The sequence below is a fragment of the Camellia sinensis genome, chromosome 8 (assembly GCF_055761805.1).
Source record: "Camellia sinensis isolate YWXY chromosome 8, ASM5576180v1, whole genome shotgun sequence".
In the NCBI taxonomy this organism is placed as follows: domain Eukaryota; kingdom Viridiplantae; phylum Streptophyta; class Magnoliopsida; order Ericales; family Theaceae; genus Camellia; species Camellia sinensis.
This window is the reverse complement of record NC_138968.1, coordinates 172,680,006-172,693,727: the sequence shown is the minus strand read 5'-3', so window position 1 is coordinate 172,693,727 and position 13,722 is coordinate 172,680,006.

The window sequence follows — 13,722 nt, the reverse complement described above, 5'->3', positions numbered from 1 at the left end:
TAATGAGAGGAAATATAATAAAATAAAACATAGGATAATAATTTAGAATCTTTTAAGTTTAGATATATATAAAGAGCAACCCTAGTTTTCCTAACAAAAACCCTAACCCTTATTATAATTGTTTTGCACAACACTTTCAACATGTAGTAGCAGCCACGAGAGAGAGAAGAGAGAGAGAGAGAGAGAAATTTCAGCAACTTTGTGGCTGAACAACTACTCTAAGGTAACAATCAATTTATTCTTCTTCTATTATAGTTTGTTGTTTACATAGTTATGGTGCTTGTGGGTGTTGTGAGTTGTTGGAAGAAAAGGAACGGTTTGGCTGATTGGGTTAGTGTTTTGTGTATATTATTATCATTCAAAATTTTAAAGCGAATTAAGGAGCTAAAGTCATTGGATAAGAATTCTGCACAGAATCACAAATTTTAAAAATCAAGAAACCATATCAAACGAATGAATTTTGAACTGATATTTTTACAGTAGATTAATTACATATTGAACTGAATATCTTAATTTTCTCATAATTTTTGGGAGTCAAATCCATATAAACTGATGCGTTCAAATCTGTCCAAAAAACTAGTTTTAAACAGTAAGTTCGGGAGGGTTTTTCTCTTTGGGTATAAATCCAAAAATTATCAAATTAGCGTCATTAGAACCGGTTACGAGTCTAGTTTCTTACATTTTTGGCCTTGCATTGATTGCTCATGTATATTAAGAGAACCATCAATTTATTTAAAGTGCTGCAGAAAACAACCTATTTGGATATATAAATTGTAGATAATTATTTTGATAAGCAAATCAAGTGAAACCTATTGGGTTTGAAACTTAGGATATATTAGTTGATATCTGGAGGGTTTTGAAATTTTTCAAATAGCGTGGAGTGGGTTTTGTAATTTTTAAAGTTAGCGAATAGATTGGGAAGATTTGTTTAAAATTCTATTTTATCTTAAAGTTGCTTTTAATTAAGTTTCGATTTGAACCCAAGTCTTGGGTGATTTTAGACCTTGAAGAACATGAATTTAGGTAATATATAAGAGTAACGGTGAGTTGGGTTGAGCCGTGTTAGTGCGCTATAAGTTTGAGATTACTTAGTTCCTATTCTTTAGTATTTTTAAATTAGTAGTGACGTGTAGTTTTTATACTTGATTCAGGAAACTAGTTGAACTTTCATACTCTATTCGAGGATTATATTATTTCGTTTTCAGGTGAGTAGTTTCATGCTACATGTTTTTATAAATGTACCCCTACCTTGAACTATTGGAAAATTAAATTGTTGTTTCAGGACTAAACTGTTTTGATAAATTATTATATTATCAATGGAATCAAATTATTTCTGAAACATGTGTGCACTTGGCATACTGTAAACTATTTGTTTTGGTCTCATGTTTATAATGATGAACTACCATGTTTTGCGAAACTGATGTGTATTGATTATTGAGACCATATGTGTGTTTAGTCTAGGGAAATTATTCCACTAGGTGTGGTGACTCTGGCCGCTAGGGAACAGATCCGGGTTGGGCCGCGATGACTCTAGTGCTCAACGATTGTAAGGAAAAGACCTTAAAAAAAAGCTAGATGACCTTCAATCGGATCGTCTTAGAGAAAAGGCCTAGGTTGCCACCTTGAAGATGACTCTTAGTTCGATATTGGATCCAACGGGGCTTATAGCCTTGAGAATTGTATGGCATATTATTTGTTTTTCTTGGTACCCAGAAAATTATTGGTGTTCATGTTGTAATCTATTTTAAGTGAAAAATGTCATTTATCATATTCTTGCGAGACATGAGTATTTTAACTGTTGAACTGTGGAACCTTCTTTTTAAAACAGATTGTATTTACCAAACTGTATGCCAATCTAGTTTCTGTGATATATATCTTTTTTTGGAATCGAGCCATGTTTTCAAAACTGTATATACTATCCATGTTGCTACTCACTGAGCTATCAGCTGACTTAGTTGTTTACTATTTCCAGGTGTTAGAAGGACTTAGAGTGGACTTGTGACATAGTGGGGACTCGATTGCATGGACCTTTAGGACATTCATTTATTTTGTTTTAGAGTGTTATGTCAAGTTTGTGCATATTTATTTTTATTTTTTATTGGGGTTCATTTAGGATTATTTTGATATGTGGGCCGTTTATATCCCATAAGTTTGGATGGTATTGATTACGGTTAGTTTTGCCGTTTATAATTGTGGCATGACTGGATTGAGTTTGGTTATTTATTATTAGACTTTTGTTTAGTTGTTCAATTTGATTACGGTTTCGTGTTTAGGCTTACGTGTGCCTTGGGCTAAGGCCCTGTGGGCCACGGCCGGTCATACCCGGGTTTGGGGTGTGACATCACCCCTATGGGATTTTGGTGCAGGTAAAGATGTGGTGATCCCGCCGAACTGAAGGCGTGGGTATTTTTGTGAAGAGTAAATAGCTCTTTTATTTTTGTTGTAAATTGTGTAAAGCCAACGGCTAATGTGTATGGGTCCGAGAGACCATTTTGTGTAACCGGGCTATTGCCTTGGAAGATGTAAGCCCCTAAGGGCATTTTGTTCTTTTGAGACTAAATACTTCACATGCTATAGATTCAGGTGTTCTCTTATCATTGAATGTATATCCGCATGTGAAACTTTTGCATAAACTCATTTATTAACTATGTGAAGATGAATGGATTAATGTGACTGATGAATGATTGTTAATTAATGTAGGTAGTTCATGTCGAATTATTTCGGGGCGTTACAAACCCAGTCAACACCAAGGGGATAAACAAGCGACAACATATTCTGAAAATTAGAATCATCATCAATCATGCATTGCGAATGTCCAGGTAAACAGTACGATAACAGTATGCAACCACTACTGTCAAACTTCTTCAATTTACAACTTAAGAAATCAGTTAAATCCTTCAACGTGCAGTTTGACACAACCTTGAACATAATGGTACGATCACCATACTTGTATAACAACATAAGAGGCAGAACCATTTTACAAATCTGCAATCAATTAACAATAAAAATTTATTGCCAATCAAAGTAAAATTTTATTGTCACTATCAAAGTAAAATTTTATTGTCACTACAAGTCTAAAAGTCAATTTGTGTTTAGCTTGAATTGATAAAATTTTACTGTGGTTTAATGTAACATTGTACTATATTTTAGAGTTAATTTTTACTATTTGGTTTGCCAAAGATTGACAACTCATACAGTGTGTCACCAACACAACTTGAGACACGAATCTAAAAGTACAATTTTACTCTGCATAAAAGTAAAATTTTACTCTAAAATAAGAGTAAAATGTTGCAAAAAGAATCTAAAAGTAAAATTTTACTTTGAAATAAGCATAAAATGTAGCAAAAAGAATCTAAAAGTAAAATTTTACTCTGCATAATAATAAGATTTTACTCTGAAATAAGAATAAAATGTTGCACTCTGAATCTAAGAGTAAAATGTTACACCCTTAATTTAAAAGTAAAATTTTACTCTGTATAAAAGTAAAATTTTACTCTGAACAAGAGTAAAATGTTAGACTCTGAATCTAAAAGAAAAATTTTACTCTGTATAAAAGTAAAATTTTACTCTGTATAAAAGTAAAATTTTACTCTGAAAAACGAGTAAAATGTTACACTCTGAATCTAAAAGTAAAATTTTACTCTGTATAAAAGTAAAATTTTACTCTGAAAAACGAGTAAAATGTTACACTCTGAATCTAAAAGTAAAATTTTACTCTGAAAAACGAGTAAAATGTTACACTCTGAATCTAAAAGTAAAATTTTACTCTAAAAAACAAGTAAAATGTTAGACTCTGAATCTAAAAGTAAAATGTTACTCTGCAAAAAAGTAAAAAATTTTACTCTGAATTAAGGTAAAATTTTAATCTAAAAGTAACATTTCACTCTGAAATAAAGTAAAATTTTACTGTGAAACCACAGGCTCATCACACCCATAGACAACCATTCAACAACATAGTAAATTTGTACTTTATAGAAATGGTATTATTTGAAGACAATGAACTTGTTTGGTGCAATTTTTTGCTAGTTAAAAATTGATAACTAAAACGCATAAGCTAAAAGAACATATCTCCCATATCTTCTCAATAATCAAAATTTTTGCTTATCTAAGCTGACATGGGTGGGCCCATAAAGGACATGGCCCATCACTTAAGGCCCAGTCCATGATTCAAATGCTAAAACCCAACATTCTTGAAGCCCAACGTTACACCAAACACCAATAACATCTAAACACTTGGCAAGTGAAGAACCAGTCACACCAGCAGACAAAGATCTTGCAGAGTTATTGCACCACACATCAGCCATTAATGAGTTTCCCTACAGCATTTATTACGATAACCCTTCACGTCGGAACAGAACAGCCTCACCATGAACAAGGCAAGCTAGAACATAGACTTTCGGCCAACATGACAGCTCGGAGTGGACAAGGAAATGATGAGCAAAGGATATAAGCAGGCTTCGATGACAAGGAGAAGGTTAAGTTCTCTATCTCCATCCTCTCTCTACATCTTCACTACTCTCACCTCTCTAACTTGCTCGTCGGAGGGTTCGCTGGGGGACTCCCCGTTCCCCGTTGAACTCTTTTGCAGGTTTCTTTGTGGGCATCATCAATCGGACAACGGTTTGAGAAGCGTGGATCGACCTGGCCTGTTCCTTCTGGAGCACGTAATAACATCAATTGGCGCCGTCTGTGGAAACCTTTTTGCTCCGTGTGGCAACTATGCTCATTGTCGCCGGAGACCCATTCCCAATAATCCCTACCTGCCACCCACCCAGGTAGATGGTCACAACTAGATCCATGGCCTCTCAACACAACGTTGCCGACCCCCAAGCTGACCCTCCTAACCCAAACAACCCACCACCGTATTTCACAGAACTCACCAACAGCATTAACCGCTTAGCCGAGCAAAACCAAGCCCTGATCAATGCTTTGTTTCAAAGAGACCTCCCCATACCTCCGCCACCACCTCAAGATATACCACCTAACCGAGAATGAGCCCCGAGCCACCCCATCCAACAATCCCAACCATCCAACTTGGAGGGCTTACGACCCCATCCTCTATAAATGAACCCACCACCTCGGGCCCCACACTCATCGTTCCAAGCGCCTACCCCTGAGGGAGAGGCCAGTAGTATCCAGCCTCCATTGCATTCCGATCGTGACAACATCCCCATTTGGGATGCTGAACTTTGAGCCATAAAACTCCAGCTTCAAGGAGTCATGCAAAACATACAGAATAAACCCTCCACCACAACCAACTCACCATTTGTTGCCTCAACTGACTCTTTCGATGGTATAACGGACCCAGTCGACCACTTGGAGACTTACAGGACTCTAATGGTCCTCCATGCATTCCCCGATGAGATCATGTGTCGGGCTTTCCCCGTAACACTTAAGGGGTCGGCCCGACTCTGGTTTAGTCAGCTGCCGACAGACTCTGTCTCTACTTTTCAGCACATAAGTGACTCCTTTCTCAGCCACTTCATTGGCGCCCAGCACCAACAGCGTCCGGTAATCCAACTCCTTAACATCTGTCAGACAGAGGGGGAGTCCCTACGCAGCTTCGTCACCCGCTTCAACACCGAAGCCTTGCAGGTGGCGGAAAACAATGACAAGGTCATTCTTACGGCTTTCATGGCCGATCTACGATCATCTAATTTCCTTTTCTCCCTCTTCAAAAACCCTCCAACCTCCATGGCAACTCTCTTCTCCAAAGCCCAAAAATACATGAACGCCAAAGATTCCCTAGCCGCCTGACAAGATTCCACGACCAAAAACCCGATCCTCAGAGAGAAGAGAAAGGACCCTGAAACCAAAAGCACCCAGTACACACAGCAAACACCTCAGTATACCGACCGACCTGCTCGAGCCGACCGGTTGGCACCTATCCGACTGCCCGACCGGTTCAAACGGTACACACCCCTCAATTCTCCTATGAAACAAGTCTTTAACCAGATCCAACGAGATTATCCCTTGAAATGGTCCCAACCGTCGCAGTCTCCTTCCAACCGTTGAGACCAGTCCAAATACTGCCGTTTTCATCAAGGCCACGGTCACAATGCCGAGGAGTGTGTTAACCTTAAAGACCAGGTCGAGGGCTTGATACACCAGGGGCGTCTCAGTCGGTTCACGGCAGCCCGCCCTCAGCAACGACCAAGGACCGAACCTACCAGAAACAACCACCTGCACACCCCTCCTCGACAACCCGCACAACCTAACCAAGGCCATGATCGGCCCCCACAGCAACCCTGGGCGCAAGGCAACCCTGCCCCCCGGTTGGAGAGATTAGAGTTATTGCTGGCGGGCTTGCTTGTGGAGGACCATCCCGTTCGGCCCAACGAGTAGAGCTCAGAAAAATAAGGTGTAGACACCCCATTTTTGACCGTCCTCAAGACTTGGACGTCACCGTTGGAACACTCGGTGATCATCCATGTTTGTGTTCGTCTTGAGTTCCCGGAGGACTCGGCTTGCGCGCCTTGCCTCAGGATCTCTCGACTCGACTGTTTGGCGTCTGGTTTTGCACCAAACACTTGTGTTTTGCCTTGGAGGGGCAAGGAATGCCTTGTGAGGCATCCCCACACATCACCGGCCATGGCAAGAGGCCACCGGCTGGTGTTTTGTTGTCATCGGCAATGTATATTGCCGGTCGGTATTCTTTGTTGCCGGTCGGCAGTCCATTTTGTCAAGATGGCAATTTTGAGCAGCCGACTACTATTCATCTGCTTTTGCAGATATTTTAAAACAGCTGTATGGCATTTTGTTCCCCTCCATACACGTGTATGGAGGGATGGCCTTCTTGTTAGCTTACCTTGTAAGCTTTACAAGATTGGCTTCTCTATAAGAGGAGCCCTCCTCTCTTGGCTTTAGGGTTAGACAAAAAAGGGTTAGACATTTTAGAGACAAAAAATACAGAGGAGAGCTCTGGTTCTAGGGTTAGTATAGTTGTAGCTATTCTATCTCTCTTTTTTTCTCTTGAGTGTTCTAGGTGCATTTGTTCTTAGTATTGCACACAAACACCTACCATTACACCTTCTCTTGGCTATTGAGGTTCTAAGGGATTGTTTTCAAAGTTTTGGAGCTGGTTTGGAGCTTAAGGAGCTGCTGGAGCTCCATTTGTGAAAGAGGTCTTCAAGGGTAACAATCTTGCCCTTTTATTTCCCATTTTTGCATACTATTTTTGCCTATCTTAGAACTATTTTTGAGCTTAGTGTATAATATAAAAAAGTTCTGTTTTTAGGCCCTCTAAATAGTTTGTTTAGAGTGTTTTGTGATTTGGAGGTGTTTCACCCCTCTTAAGCCTTAAGAGGCTCCATTTTGTGCCATTTTGAGTGAGCTCCGGGACCTTGGTGTTTGGGCCTCCTCACCACTGAAATCTTGAGGGATTTCAGAGGTGAGGATGGTGCCTTGAGGTCCTAGGGAGGAGAGGGCCACCCCCTCTCCTTGTTGTCCTTGAAAAGGACCATTTTTGGCCTCTTGAGGGAGCACCTAGCTAAGCTTCATGTTGACCATGCCTTAGCTGATTTTTATGCTTATTTTGCCATGAAATAGCATTGTTGTATGTTGGTTTTGGTACACCATGCATGCCTAGCATACCTACCTTGTAATGCCATGTTTAGGCCTTAACATGCCTTAGGTTGTAAACCATTGTTCAAGCATGTTTTAGGTCTAGCTTTGTGAAGCTTTTGTGCTTATTTTGCCATGTTAGAGGTCTGTCCTTAGTCACTTTGGTCGGCCATGGCATGTTTAGTATAGCCCCTTTGCATTTTGGCTTGTTGGCCTTAAGTGTGTGAGTGTGTAGCATGCATTACTTGCCTTGTTTTAATGATTTGGCACCATTTATAGCATCATTTCAGTCCCCTTAGCATGCTTGTATGCTTGCTTTGGATGCCTTTTTGATGCCTTATGAGCTTGTGTGGTATGCTCCTTGAAGGTGCATTTGTGTATGCTTTTGAATTCAAGCCATTTAGATGCCATCTAAGTGGTCTTTTGGGCTTTGTTTTATGTGCTAAAACTCTGTTTTTAGTCATTTAAGTCTTGCCATGTTTGGTCTTGCTAAGTGTAGTTCAATACTTCATTAGCTTGCCTTGAATTCTTGGGCCATTTGTTGCATGTGTAGCCTATCTTGTTTGCTTGGTTTGGCACCATGTTCTTGCATGATTTTCAGAGCTTAATGCATGCCCCATGTCGATGATTATTCCCTTTTAAGTGTGCTTAAAAGATGCCCTTTGATGCTTGAGTGTTTAGGCCTTAACATGCGCATGTGTGTATGTGTGTTTGGTCCCATCTTCTCGAGCTTTGGCCACTGTTTTGGGCCTAGTATAGGGCTACCCAAATTAGTTTAAGTCCACTCTTTACATGTTGTTACATGTCTTACACTTTGCATGCTTTGATTGCACCATGTCTTGCATGTCCACTAGCTTGCATGCTTGTTCATTGCTTGCTTGTTTGCATTGCCATGTTGCATCCCTAGCTAACATGCTTAGGTTGCATTGAACATGCACATCTTGTCCCTTGATTTAGTGATAGGGATTGGACCCCTTTGGTTTGTTGGTTTGCATTGCACTTAACATCAAAATGCGCACACTTGGTCCCTTGGGCCATCACTTATGGAAATGCGCGATTGATGGTCCTAGAACCAAGGACCATGTCCCTTTGAGTCATACACATGAAAAGGGGCTTGGTAGGTGCATATATGGCTTGAATTGCATTGCCATGCAAAGTTCTGTCCTCTGCTGCTGTCAAACAGATTCTGCAGGAACTTTCTGCCGACCGGCAGTGTCCAGTGCCGACCGGCAATCCCTCCTGGGCCGATATCTTCACCAACAGCCGGTGATCACACACCACTGCCGGTGGCCATTATACTCAGCCGGTGGTGTCTCCCAATATCCAGAGAAGCAATTCTGAGACTTTGACAGTCTTCAGAGAAGCAGAGCAGGGAAAACAGAGGCAGATTGCGCATGGCAGTGAATTCCCGAGCAAGACCGAGCATGCATTGCATTGAGCTCTCTTCCCGAGGCGGTTTACTGTTTTTCCTAGCTTAGTTAGTTTGTTAACTAATTAGGTAATTTGTAATAATTAATTAGCTTGCGAGTTGGTTAATTTGTATTATTCTTTCGGACCCTCCGAGCGAGGGTGAATCTGTAATAAGTGTGGATGAGTGTGTACATGTCTTCCAACCCCCACTTCTTTATTCCTTTTACCTACCTGCTTTGATGGTTAGTAATAGGTCATGTTTAAATTAGCATACCTTATGCTATGCATGCGTGCATCCATACATTTGTCTCGCATGCACCGAGCTTGGTATATCATGCTAACTACATTTGTATTTCAATTCCAAATTGAATACGTGCATCAATTGATTGCATTTCACATGCCATGTTTAGGTTAGCCGAGCCTATTCTAATTGCATTTTGTATGCGTTGCATTAGACATTTAAACATGGACTTGGATCATGCATGTTTGCTAACGAGTTCTTTGTTTTGACGCGGAGTACTATGTAAGTATTTTAATGCTTTAGCATATCGCATGCGTGTGAATGCTACCGTGACAGTATGCTTACCATGTGGCTAGATGCTTATGTGATAAACTGTTTAAATGCCTGTGGGTGAAGGTTGGATTGTCTGAGTTAGAAGAAACTCATTGAAATTCGTGTTTTAGCCTAATTGCGAGTAGCAAATTCCAAGACATTTTCCAAAACAAACGGATATGCAATGCTTATTTCCAAATTAGGCAATCTAGTCTATACTTGTGTGCTGTGCGCATAACATAGTAATTCTAAGCTAATAAATGGAATAAGAACACATAACGTTTTCAAAAACGAATATCATGGTTAGTAGAGGCCGATCTTAGGATCGGGCGAGAGGGGGTGCTCATAGCTGACCTTCCCCAATCGTACCCAAGTTCCCGAGCCGAGGTAACTTTGGTGATGACGGACACGTGGCCTTTGGCACCGAGTCAGGGTTTCCTAAATTCTCCCATTTTAAAATATTTAGGTGGCGACTCTGTATCTGGCAAAGCAGTCCATGTTTGGCACTTCTTTTCAAAAAATCTGTTTCTCAAAACGATTTGTCGGATTTGGACTCTTTGGTTCAGATTTAGAACCACAAACAAAATCGAGTCCGAACTGTAGCGAGGGCCCCCCACGCGGGCACGTCTACATAAGCCAAGGCTCAGATAAAGAAGTTGCAACATTGGACTGCCCCTTCAAACACCCCAAGCAGTGGATGGAGCCCATCACCTTTATGGAGGCCGATTGCACAGGCATCCGTTACCCCCATGACGACCCCCTCGTCATTTCTGCTCTCCTCTCCAATTACAAAGTCAGACGGGTGCTTGTCGACAACAGTAGCTCTTCAGACATCATCTTCCTAAACGCCTATCGCCAGCTCAAGGTCGGGAAAAAAAGTTTGTCCCCTCTCCAAACCCCACTGGTTGGCTTCACTGGAGACCGGATGACCTCCATAGGCTCCATCGATCTTCCCATCACCATTGGAGAATACCCACGGCAGACCACTAAGTTGCTCATTTTCTCGTCGTCGACTGTCCCTCTACTTATAACATCATCTTCGGTCGCACCGCCCTTAACGCTTTTCAAGCTGTCACATCCACGTACCATCTGGCCATGAAATTTCCTACCAACCTCGGAGTCGGCACTATGAGGAAAGAGCAGATTGTGGCCAGAGAATGCTACGTTGCTTCACTCAAAGAGGTCAAGCTGAAGGAGACCATGATCATCGAAGGACTCGACGTTAAAGACGAAGACAAGTTAGTCAGAGGGGAACCAGTGGAAAAACTTGTAGAAGTACCCATCAATCCCACCAACCCAATAAAAACAGCCAAGATCGGTAGCCAACTATCCCCCCAAGCCAAGGCCGACCTTATAACCCTTCTGACCGAGCACAATGATGTGTTTGCCTGGACCCATTTTGACATGCCAGGTATGGATCCCTCCTTCGTCACTCATCGTCTGAGCATCGAGCCCCATTTCCGACCCTTCCACCAGAAGCAGCGCATCTTTCACCCAAAATGCAACGCTCTTATTGCTTCTGAGGTGGATATGCTACTGGAGGCACAATTTGTCAAGAACGTAGACTACCCTAGATGGCTGTCAAATGTGGTCTTGGTCCGAAAAAAACAACAGTAAATAGCGACTCTGTGTCGACTACTCCAACCTCAATCGAGCTTGTCCCAAAGACAGTTATCCCCTTCCTCGAATAAATCTACTTGTCGACGTTACGGCCGGACATCAAATGCTCAGTTTCATGGACGCATTTTCTGGCTACAATCAAATTCTGATGCACCCATTTAACCAAGAACATACCTCATTCATCACTGACTGGGGAACCTACCACTATCGTGTCATGCCATTTGGGTTGAAAAATGCCGGAGCAACTTTCCAACGATTAGTCAATGCCATTTTTCATCACCAGATAGGTCAGAACATGGAAGTGTACGTCGATGACATGCTAGTCAAGAGCAAACTCTCCTCTGATCATCTAGCAGACCTGCGGGAGACCTTCGGCACCCTACGTAAGTATCAAATGAAGTTGAATCCGGAGAAATGTGCCTTCGGTGTTGGATCTGGGAAATTTATGGGTTTCATGGTCAGTCAACGGGGTATTGAGGCCAACCCCGAAAAGATCAAGGCCCTGGTAGAAATGTAGTCTCCCAGAACGGTTAAAGAAGTTCAAAGGCTTACTGGTCGTGTCGCTGCCCTCAACCATTTTATTTCCCGCGCAATAGACAAGTGCCTATCCTTCTTTAAAGTTCTTCGGCAGGCTTTTGAGTGGACCACCGAATCCGAATTCCAACAATTGAAGCAGTGCATGGCCAACCCCCCTTACTCTCTCAGGTGCTCACGGGTGAGCCCATTTTTCTCTACTTAGCCGTATCGAGCACCGCAATCAGTGCAGCCCTCATCACGGAGGATGGCTCAATACAGCGTCCGGTTTATTACATTAGCCGGGCTCTCAGGGGAGCAGAACATAACTACCTATTACTGGAAAAAATGGCCATGGCCTTGGTCATAGCCTCAAAACAATTCCGACCTTACTTCCAAGCTCACTCCATAATGGTCTTCACTGACCAACCTTTGAAGAAGATAATGCAACAACCAGAGTTGTCCGACAGACTTATGCAATGGTCAGTCGAGCTCAGCCAATTTGAAATCTCCTACCGACCTCGAACAGCGATCAAATGACAGACCGTCGTTGATTTTATTTTGGAATTCAGTAACCCCACTCCAACCACGGCCCCCCCGCCTAGACAATTCAACACTGAGGCAGAAGATCCCCACTCTTGGACCCTCAATGTCGATAGATCATCCCGCAAAGAAGGCAGTAGGGCTAGTCTCATCCTCACCGCCCCCGAGGGTGGTTATTTCAAGTGTGCTCTTCGCTTCTTGTTTGACGCAAGCAATAACGAGGCCGAGTATGAGGCCCTGATAGCAGGTCTTCGCCTAGCCAGAGACATTGGTGTGAGCCATCTCCGAGTGTTCAATGATTCCCAACCGATCGCCGGACAAATCACGAGGGAATTCGACGCCAAGGACGACACAATGCGAGCTTATAGGGACATTGCACTCCCCCTTGTTCGCCTTTTCAACACTTTCCACATCAAACACATCCCTCGATCAGAAAACTCCAAGGCAAATGAAATGGCCCAATTAGCCTCAGCTGACCAGTCAGACCTCAGCCATGGCATTCGTCTTGAATACCTGGCCCACCCGACCACTTCGCCAACCCAACTGCAGGTCCACTTCCTCCAAAATGAACCTATTCCATGGGCGGCGGACATCCTTCTATTTTTCACAAGTGGGGAGTTACCAGATGACAAACAGCAGGCCGTCAAAGTCAGAGCCCGGTCGTCCAATTACATCCTCATTAGCTGCCTCCTGTACAAACGCGAATTTTCACGCCCATACCTCAGGTGCCTCAATCCTTCCCAAGCGACCTATTTCATGAGAGAAGTCCACGAGGGTGTGTGTGGTAATCATTCGGGTGCCAGGTCGATGGCCCATAAAATACTCCGCACCGGCTATTTCTGGCCTACTCTCAACCAAGATGCCACTGAGTTTGTGCTTAAGTGCAATAAATGTCAACGCTTTGCCAACATCTCTCATGCCCTGCTGACAGAATTGATTACACTCAGCAGTCCCTACCCATTTGCCAAGTGGGGCATTGACTTAGTTGGTCCATTGCCCACTGGTAGGGGCCAAACCAAGTTCGTTGTGGTCGCCATTGATTACTTCACCAAATGGGTGGAGGCGGAACTCCTCGCCACAACCACCGAACAGAACACAACCAGATTTATCTGGCAATTGATTGTATGTCGATTCGGAATCCCCCAAGCCATCGTCTCAGACAACGGCAAGCAATTCAATAATGCCAAGTTCAGGAAATTTTGTGCAGAGCTCCACATTCAGCCGTGCTTCTCTTCCCCAGGCCATCCCCAAGCCAACGAGCAAGTCGAGGTCACCAACCGCTCTCTCTTGAAAATCATCAAAACTAAGTTGGAAGCCGCCAAGGGACTCTAGGGTGAGGAACTGCCAAACGTACTCTGGGCCTATTGCACTACCGCCCGAACCCCTACTAGAGAGACCTCCTTTCGCTTAACATACGGCGCTAAGGCAGTCATCCTAGTGGAAATCGGCTTGCCAACCCCGAGGATTCTGCACCCAGACCCAGAACTAACCGAAGACCTACGTCGAGCTGACTTAGATCT